This window comes from Athene cunicularia (genome assembly GCF_003259725.1).
Source record: "Athene cunicularia isolate RWA chromosome 6 unlocalized genomic scaffold, athCun1 chr6_part1, whole genome shotgun sequence".
Taxonomy (NCBI): domain Eukaryota; kingdom Metazoa; phylum Chordata; class Aves; order Strigiformes; family Strigidae; genus Athene; species Athene cunicularia.
Window position 1 is genome coordinate 9,266,695 of NW_020799105.1, and position 10,721 is coordinate 9,277,415.

Here is a 10,721-nt window from a genome sequence, read left to right on the forward strand (position 1 = left end):
GATGTTGTAGCACCTTTCTGTGAAGAGAGTTCAGAGGCTGAGAATTATCACTACTTTACAGCCATGTTATGAAAGCATTATCCCCACAGCCCACAAGATATAAACACGACAAACTGTAACAGTCTCTCCCTCTGGTTAAAACACAGTTGTGATTCTGGGACATATTTTCCCAACGATCAGCCAGTAATTTGGTAATGTTTTGTTCTGGAAAAATCCCTAAGGTACCAGGAAATTTCAGTGCTAAAACTCCTTCTGTAATACTACTTCAATCACTGCCCTGAAAAAAGTTTAATATAGACTATATAGCCAGAAGGCCAAAAAAACCCTAGTCATGAGGAGATAGGACTTACTGAGTCTGCAAATCCTTTACACTGTTATATAACTTAGTAACTCTTGTATCTAACTCACTGCTGTGTAATGGTTGTTGATAGCCAACCCTCAGTGAAGCTAAGTGTTGTATGAGAAAAAGAAAATGGAAAACAAATGCCAAGATACGTGGAATACTCTGCATTTGTCAGACTATTCACACAGAATATATAAAACCCCCAAAATCTTAAACTCACATCCATCTTACGAGTCTGGGCTCCACTGTACAGAGTGTATAGAGTGTAGGGTAAGTGTATAAAATAAGAGGGAAAGCGCAAAGCAAGGGGGAGGATGAATCCCTCCTGCAGTTTAGCCTTTTGTTAACATGGTATCTGAGACAAAAAAAGGACTGTTCATAGAAACATAGTTCAGTATGCCCTGACAGAGCAACCACAGCCCTGAACTGAAGATGCCTGCCACTGCTCTAAAGTAGGACAACAATTTCTATTTGGAAAAGGATTTTAAGGAACACCATTTCTGTCTTGTTCTTGATTTCTTGTTTCTGAATGACACATGAGGCCAGATGGGTCACAATGGCCTTTCCACTGAGGAGTGATGCCAGAAATAGGACACCACCACCTAAGATTATCCTTCTGTTCTTTTAAATACTATTCACACTCATGCTCTCCTAACCTGATTTGAGTAGAATTTAGAACTATATTTATAGCAGCTTTTTTACTCTGGAAACTGCCTTCACTTGCAGAAATTATGTTCTCTAGTAATTAAGTTGTGTATTATAAGCTGCAGTATCACCTCTGAGCAAAACTGTTTGGGGTAAGCCTGCTTGCTTTTGATCCCAATTTCCTAATTATTATGGATCAAGCTCTTCACTTGTGTTTCTGTCAAGTGTGAAGAGTTCATGGGGATTGGTTGTGTCAGTTCTTTTCACAGGGGAATTAAGCTGCATTCAAAATGCTGCAGGAGCGAACGCAGAGTCAGCAAGTGGCAGTGCCTTTCTATCAGAGTGTCCTCCTAAATCATGCTCTGAAGGAGGGATGTTACAGAAATAGCATTAACCAGAAGTGAACACTTCATATCAAATACTCAAACTGAATCTTTGCCCAATTCCTGAGCCAATTCGAAATACACTGTCAGATTAGAAACTGGGGGTGGGGTGGGGGGGTGAGTTGTCCTCCATTCTGTGATCCTTGCAGAAATAGGACTGTAAGAACACCGTGTTAGCCCCAGGAAAGGGAGTCAGTAAGCTGTGGAGTCACTCAGCTGCAATATGCAAGTTCTGAAAACTTTGCCCTCTCAACTTCCTAAAGCTCAGGCTGTACAGCTGAGCCAGGGCCCATGTGACTGTGAGTCTGCCCAGCTCCTGCTAAAATGAGTTCTCCTGGCTATCTCCAGCACACATACTGTTCCCACAGACTGAGCTTGTCATCACCAGCTGTACCACCTGCTTGCACTCCTGGGGCCCTTCTGCAACTCCTCCTATTACCAAGCCATTTACTTGTTACAGCCTCATCCTGGCAGTGGGACAAGGCAATCAGTGAAGATGCTGCTTCTCTCTGGATCTGAAGAACATGATATCCCTTCTGAGGCATCAGAAGGTGACTGATATCACCTCTCCCCACGAGCAAGTCCCAGCTATGCTCTAGACCCTTACACACACCTCTCCTCAGATCATTCTCACTCTTAAGTATGAACAGAAGCCTTAACTGCAGGACTGCACAGCTGAGGAAAAGAGAGAGCAATACCAGGGTGTGCTGTCTGATGCAACCCACAGAGCTACATGCTCCTATTTATTCTAGGGAAGCCATGAAAACTTGTCATAATCTGCAGCCCACTTCTTGCTGCTCTGCTTGGAGATATTTGGGCTGCACCTGGGAACAGCTGTGGATTTTCTCTCAGAGAAGACACTAGCTACAGCTGACAGAACTCCCCATCTACTTGTGCCTTTTCCCACTGCCTGGAGAAAGAACTGAATATGTGAAAGTCAACTAGGATGTAGTGGGGAGGATGGTGCCCAAGGCTACAAGGTGTTCACCTCACCAGACCACATCTGAGCTGAAGTGGTCTTCTGTACTTACAGACAACTGAAAGGCCCTGGCAGTATCGCAGGAGCTTAGGAGCTGCCTGTACTGATCAGCCAATGGCCCTTCTAATTCCATGTCCCATCTCCGAGAGTTGCCAGTCTCAAATGCTTAATCAGAAGGCAAAAGAAATCTTACTTTGGCAACTGTGGAACAACTTGCCCCATAGGAGAATTATGCTGGATTATGTCAGAAGTCCCAAGAGATGAGAAAGGGTGTGATACATGTGTATAGCAGTGGCGGGTATGGTCCATGCTTTGGAAAACCTAGCAGTGAACAAGACTCTTGGAAAAAATGGCTTGTGTCCCAAAACCTCAGTGGTACAGACAATGTCAGTTTTGAAAACAGGAAAGAATTAAATACATATTTCATGAAATAGCAAATCAGTTTACCTGATACACTTGGCTGGTAAAGAGCAAAAGTGCAGCCTCGCAGGAAAAGCAAGTCTGTTGCCGCTTCTGCCATTCTCCCATTTTGACCTGGGTCAGGCTGAACAGTCTGCTCTTCAAGGGAAGGATGAGGTTAAAAAGTAAGAGAAAGACCTGCACTTATAAGGCAGTACTGTCTCTATTATAGGTTGAATCTTCCACAGCTGGGGTCGAAGTGGCAAATGGCCTTGGAGACATTTCCTAGTACAACTGAGTATAAAAAAAAGATCTGACACATCACTGCCCAGAGGAAAGGAGAAACTCCATCATTCATCTAGGTTAGGGTGCAATAAAGTGAAGGATCCATTTAAAAAAAAAATCAAGATAAGGAATAGCACCACAGATTTAAATACATTTCCCTTACCTACAAATGTCCCAAACAGTCCTTCCTCTCCCTGAAGAGTTAAGCTGCTATATCTTCTCCTTTGCAGTCCTGAACAATATTTACCTCATGTATACCATGGAGATGATGTAGCTTCATATTCTAGTTCAAACAGTTCAAAGGATCCTACACATTTCTTTCCCAATCCTGGTGCAAAAGCAATTCAATTTCTAACTTGTCTCCTGCTTCTTACTCTGCATTGCCCTAATTGGGCTCTGTAAACGTCTGAACTTTGTGGAGTAAGCGCCCAACTTTATAAAAGCTTGTGTAAAATTTTTGCCAATTAGCTAGGTTCCACTTTCATGCAACCCACCTAATGAGTATCAACTTTAACAATATGTATTGCTTAGCCTCTCAAAGTTAATCATAGGGTGTTTATTCCCATCAAGTTATCAGTCCAATGCATAAATGAGAGATCCTCACAGGAGGGTAGAGAAAGCAAATTTGCTGTCTGTGCTGACAGAGCAAACCAGGCTACCGCTTTTGTACCACAAGAGAGTAAAACAGAGATGCTGTTAAATTTGGAGGAAGACTCCTGGGAGCCAGGATCTGAAAAGCTATAGAAGCCAGAAATTCCCCAGTCAGCAATGCACTTAAACACAAGCCTGACTGACTGGAATTACTTATGTGCTTAAAATTACATACACACTGAAGTAATGTCCAGATTGGGACCACTGGCTATATGTGACATGGTAAGCCAAAATATTCCCTACCCCAGTACGTACTGATGTTTCTGCTGTAGAAGCTGCACAAAGACCTGTACCATTAAGACCTAACTAAGCCCTTGACTGAAAGGCTATGAAGGACCTAGTGCCAAACATTAAACTAGGCAGTTGTTGACCTGGACATAGATCATATAGGTGTATTTGCAGCACATCAAAGCCATATGAGAAAAGAAAAGAAAAGAAAAGAAAAGAAAAGAAAAGAAAAGAAAAGAAAAGAAAAGAAAAGAAAAAGAAAAGAAAAGAAAAGAAAAGAAAAGAAAAGAAAAGAAAAGAAAAGAAAAGAAAAGAAAAGGGAAAAGAAAAGAAAAGAAGAGCTGGTCAGCAATCCTTTCAGATTTTCTGGACAGCTGTGTCCATGCTTTCAAAACAAACGATACCCAGGACAAGCAGATTCCAAATCTAGCTCCTGAATGAGGACGTGAACCTCAGACTGAAGAAATTCCTCCCGTTTGTTATCTGTTGAGCCTTTCGTTTGCATTTTCTCCTGGCTGACGTAGTGACACCTCATCAAAATGGTTTCTAAGAATATTCTATGCATCACTTAAAGAGTGCCTGCCACATAATTCAGGACTGAGCACCACGGCACAGGGCATTACCCCTTCATTTCCATTTGTGGCCCTCAGAAGAGAGAGTTGTTAATTCAGCAGTTCATTTCAGAGAAAAAGCTAATATCTGGCCCTTTTCAAATCAGGTGGATAGGTGAAAATTCAGGGTTGGCAGATCAAGCAGATGGACTGCAGGGAGAGAGATTGCACATAGACAGGATGTTCTCTGGCATGATCCTATTTATGAACAGCAAACATGGATTCTTCTGTCGGTAGAGGAGAAATAAGTGAAACACAGAGGCAGTATCTGAGGTCACAGCTGCAAATGCCTTTGAAGGTGAAATTGTTGGTGTGGAAAACTTTTAATACTGCCTTAATCATATTTCATTGTGGGGCCAAACTGAAAAAAATAAAAAAGGATGTAATTAAAAAGTCCAAAACTGTTCCTGAAAACTCCTACTCAGCTGCTGCATAACCTTGAAGCTGTCTGAACTCTCTGGCTAAGTTGCCTACAGCTACCTCTGCACAGAACCAGAACTGCCTGTCCTGGCAAAACGTGGGAGGTCAGCACAGTGCCTGCCTGAACAGTACCGAAATCCAAAGAGCAAGTGCTTTTGTAGATCTCCATTGCACAATTTCATGTCACACCACCAAGCCAGAAGCTGCGCCCTTCGGTTATACTGACATGTTTAGAGAGAAAGAAAAAAAAAAAAAATTAGATGACTGCAAGGACACACAGGTGTGAATTCCAAGTGACATTCCCACATGCTAAAGAAGGCAAGATCTCAGATGTGCTGCTGTCCACACCATGTCCTGTTAGCTAGCTCTAGTGGAGTTGCACTGCCAAGTATGAAAGCATCTTACTGCCCTTGACACTGTGCAGATTCAGGATTCTCCAACTATCATCTAACATGTATCTAACAGCCTATACAGATGCACCTAACCTACTGGATTTATGAGATATTACTTTCATCTGTATACACTGCAGGCAAGTGAACAATGAGCTGCTTGAGGATCAGGAGCTCTAATGACCTAGTACCATTTCTCAAATAATTACAATTACTAGGAATGCATGTTACTGAACTAGAAGGTGAATTAGAACAGTCCACCATGATGATACCAACAGACTAAACCTGGATCACTGCCATGATAGAAATATTTTCTTTGATTACAGAGGAAATTTTAGCAGCCACAGATCTTCTGAGTGAAAACACACACACCACAACTTTTGTGTTGCACCTGTGGAATAATTAGTGCCACTACCTACATTAAAAGGTCCTTGTACACCAGAAGTGGGGTGAAGCAAACTGTACATACTCTACCTGCACTTAAATGTGCCTTCCTATGATTACATCAGTCACTCTGTTAATTAAAGTAATTTTGGTGGTACTTCCTTTAGCTTTTAAAACAAAGAAATTAAAGCCCAGAGTAATTTCAGCAGTGACTGTCTTTGCAGGTGCTCCTCAACACGGCCTGGCAGCAAATATGCGAGAAGGAATTTCTGACTGCACTTACTTTCCACGCCCATGAGATCAGGGCTGAGTTAATCAGTGCATGTTCACTTTCTGTGTCTTCTGCTGATGATCATGGTTAAGAGGTTTCCAGTCCTTGGATACTTAACCCTATGTCTCTGCCAGAGTTCCACCCATCTCAGCTCTTCATCTGACCACTACAGAATGCAGTCGGACTATTAAAAAAGCCAAGTTGAATAAAAAAATTTAAAAGTAATCAACTGGCAGAACTGAGATGACAGGAACTTTTGGAGAGAAAAAGGTTATAAAATGTAGTCCAGGCATCTCTTAACTTAACTTGTCCCTCTCATTGTGCCCTGAGACCAACTGCTCTTTGGAGGAACAACAGCCTTTTCATGGGTTTGTACATGGTCTTGCTCCTTATGCTGACTGGGACTATCAGGTGCTACTGTGATAAAATTAATAAAAAAAAAAAAAGGAAGGAATGGAAGATTTATATAATTCTTCAAAGTAAAGCCTATTTTGATTTGTTTGTTTGTTTGTTTTACAGACTAAACCTTACCACGTTGTCAAGCTCCTCTCCCTTGAAACTCTTGGTGGTTAATTTTCTAAGTAATCATGAATGTCTGCTTAGGGCAGGGAGTTCTTTAATTTTTACTAAACCTCTTCTGGGTTTTGGGTATTATTAGGCATACAGGTATAAATTAAGATAATTTGATTTTCAGCTAAATGCAATCTAACCATTTACAATCCAACTCTTTCAGAGTCTGCCACAACTGTGAAAGTATTTTGAACATTTATAATATTTGCAAAAATTCCCAGTCTCCTCCTTTCCAAGATGATATTAATCACCAGGTAGGGAAGAGCAGTAAAAATTCCTCCTTCTCAGGCCAGGCTATGACTACTCATTCAAAGCCAGTGTTGCTAATTGTCTTTGAAAGTATTTATGTGTCATCAGTGTCTAAAGGCCTCAAAGTAAAGCAGAGCTTTGTTGGGCCTGGCATTACATAAAGCAGGCAAATTTTGTCTTGAAGTGCTTTCAGTCTAAGTAGGCAAAACAAACAGAGCATGTAAAAGGAGCAGAAGGATCTGAAAACAAGTGACTTGTCTGGGATAATAGAGCAAGTCAGGAATGTGCTGGTCTCACTCAATCAATAAACTCAGCCCCTTTTTCAAAAGAAAAAACTAATCAGTGTGATGATCTGTTTCTGCCTGTCTCCACTGTAGAAAACGTTTATTGGTGTCTATTAATTTTGACAATTGACAACTACAAGGATTTAAGAAGCTTTAACTGCTGGTTCTTTCCCACTGTGTAAAAAACGAGGTTGAAAGTCTGATCCCTGGTGGGAGGGACTGGGTTGGGTGGAGAGGTTAGGTTTGTTTCACATTTAACTGGCTCCCTACTCCCAGCACTAGATTTTATTGGGTCAATGCTTCAAAGACATGGCTATGATGTCCTATAAAGACTATGGCAGCATTCAAACAAACCTTGTACTCAGAAGAACACAATACAAGAGGCTTCTTCTCAGAAATATCCCATTACATACACAGTTATTTTCAACTGAGACTGAATTAGTCAAAACCTATTCAATGTACTTATGTTAACACTACAAACTCCTTTGGATTGCCAATCAGATTGGCAGAAGCAGGAAGAAAAGGCTTGCTCAGACATTAGGAACAATTCAGGCATCCAAGCTCACCACAGTTATGACTCAGGCTGGCTTGATTTCTGGTAGGCAGATTAAAATGCATTGTTTGTACCAAATAAAGCATGAATAATAGTATTGCCTTTGTCTGCCTCCTGCACTGCACGGCTGCTAGAGCCGCAGGAGACAATCCCCCCTGCACAGAGACTTCACCTGCAGCTGCCTGCTCGTTGGAGGTTTTATGGTGGGGCAAGGCTGGGCTCAGCGATGCAGAAGACTGTTCAAGCAGCTCTCACAGCTTCTCTTTATCTTGCCAAGTCCTAGGGTCAATATGGTGAGGTTGTTCCTATTCTTCAAGTTGCTCTGATCCAACCACTCTAAGAAATGGCAACAAAGTAGTGTTCTTATTAGCGCATTTGATTAATTAATTCTAAAGGATGCGACTCTGACCCTTGTAGTAACTGTTTTGATTTGCTTTATTCTTAGAGGAGCTAACAAGGCTGATTTCCTCACTGCAGGCCAAATCGCTGTAAGCGCGTTATCATTTCTTTGGCTCACTGGGCAGGATGCTGTCATCTCTTCGAAACAACAGGGATATTCTTAATTTACACTGAAAAGAAGCTTAATAGAAATTCATGAGTTGTGATGTAATGTGGGGGAAACAAACGCCTTACTGTTTGATTCGTGTCTGTATCCACTAGACAGTCAAGAGAAGATTTTTCAAGTAACTGTAGTTAAGTAGCAGTTACATTACCAGGACTTTATTTGCAGTTTAGCCAAAAGAAGTTTTGCTTAACATGCATAAACTGAACAGTCCATGATGCAGACACAACCACTGTCTCTCCCACAGAGAAGCACATAAAATGTCAGACCAACAGAGAGCAGCCTGATTATCCTTACACACTCACTCTCACACTCTCTGCTCCTTATGATACTTTTTTTTTTTTTTTTTTTTTTCATTGTGGCAGAGTTTCAGGGTAGAAAAGAACCCCACACAGATCCACTCATAGCCTAGTGGGTTGCATGTCTTTACACTAATATTGCTGAACAAGCACTCTAGTCAGTAAAAAGAAAAATAGAAGGACCAGCACTGCCATTTCGCCCTGGTGCTCCAGCTGTGCTCTGAAAGAAAAGGACAGCAGCTTGTTAATGGGTATTTGTGCCCGGTTATGCAACCAGAAAGAGGAACACTTATTTCTGAATCCAGATTTGGTTTAGGTGAGACAAAAATACCACTCTGCTCAGAAAGAAAAAGTTACAGGCATATGAGAAAGCAGAAATCAGATGCCTAGGAGCACCAAACCTGGCATAAAGAGGGGACCTCTGCCAGCATTTCTTAGCTGAGGCTAACTCACAGGTTTGGGCTTTTGCCCTCATCTCCAGTCAAAGGGCAAGATACAGGCTTGTGAGTGGTGAATATTGCTGTTCCTGACTGTTCTCACTATCACACTTTGTCTAGCTGCATGTTGAATTAGAACTCACTTGGTTACCCACTCTAACTCCCAATGAATTCTCCAAAGTCCTACTGCTAAGTTTTTTACTATTACTCTTTTCATTTCAATGAGCTGGGGACTACACATACCAAGGTGCTACTGCACTGTCAGATTTGTTCCTGGGACCAAACTAGCTAACTCAACTGTTACTGCACTCACCACTGTAGAGACCTGCTTTTTCCAAGTCTTGGATCACTCTGCCCTCAATTCCCCCTCAATACAGGAAGCTGGCAATTGTACCCTTTATCACCACATAAAACTATTTACCTTGCCTCACTACACCTCCTCCTGGAGCATAAAGTCTTACAACTTTCTAGCTTCCAAAGTTTTATTTTAACAGGGTCCACCTACATTTTTTTTTTCCTATTTATATTTCTGAAACTCAGGTGGCAAGAACACATCACTTAAGCAATGCAGAAGGTCTCCAGCAGTAACGCAACACAAATTGGCTACTTTAGAAAACATAATTACTGGGTTGGAGTTTTCAATACATCTCTGAAAACATAATCTTTTATAATTTGAGTCCTGACTATGCTACCACCTACTAACACATAGAAAGAGTCACTGAAGTGGAACTGCTCTTTAGTCTCACCATGATTAACACCTGCCACAGGAGATGTAAATTCCCTAGCAGCTGTGAGCTAGCATTAGAGCAAGGTCAAGGTTTTTAATGTTGTTTTTGGTTTGGTGTTTTTTTTTCCTTCCAGTGATGAGGAAAAATAAAAAGCCATAACAGACATGGGAAGCAACACTTTTTCCACTTTTCTCTTTCTCTTTTCCCTTTTCTCAAACACAAGAGATTATTTTTTTTCTTTCAAAATTTGCTTTTGAAATGCTGATAGGGAAATTTGTTATGACAATTTTTGGAGCAACCTCCCTTCCTGTTCTTCATGCGCTCTATCAAATTCATACTACCGTGACTACAAACTCTACACTGTGCATCACTAGATACTTCTAAAATAAAATTCACAGTTCATGAAATAATTGCTGTAGGCCTGAAGAGTACTGGCTGATTACAGGATCTCAATATGTTTTTGCAACTCAGTAACAAACTTGGATAAACGTATCATAGAATGATTTGGGCTGGAACTGACCTTAAAGATCCCCTTGTTCCAACCCTCCTGGGCAGGGACACCTCCCACTAGACCAGGTTGCTACTAGCCCCATTCAGCCTGGCCTTGAACACTGCCAGGGAGGGGGCAGCCACAGCCCCTCTGGGCAACCTGTGCCAGTGTCTCACCACCCTCACTGGGAAGAATTTCTTCCTTCGTTCTAATCTAAATCTATCCTCATTAAGTCTAAAACTGTTACCCCTCTTCCTATCCCTACTCACTGATAAAGAGTCCTTCCCCATTTCTCCTGTAGCCCCCTTTAAATACTGAAAGGCCACTATAAGGTCTCCCCAGAGCCTTCTCCTCTCCAGGCTGAACAACCCCAACTCTCTCAGTTTGCCCTCATAAGGGAGGTGCTCCAGCCCCCTGAGCATCTTTGTGGCCTCCTCTGGATACATTCGAGCAGGTCCATGTCCTTCTTGTGTTGGTGCCCCCAGAGCTGGACACAGCACTGCAGGGGGGGTCTCACAAGAACAGAGTAGAGGGGGAGAATCCCCTCCCTAGACCTGCTGG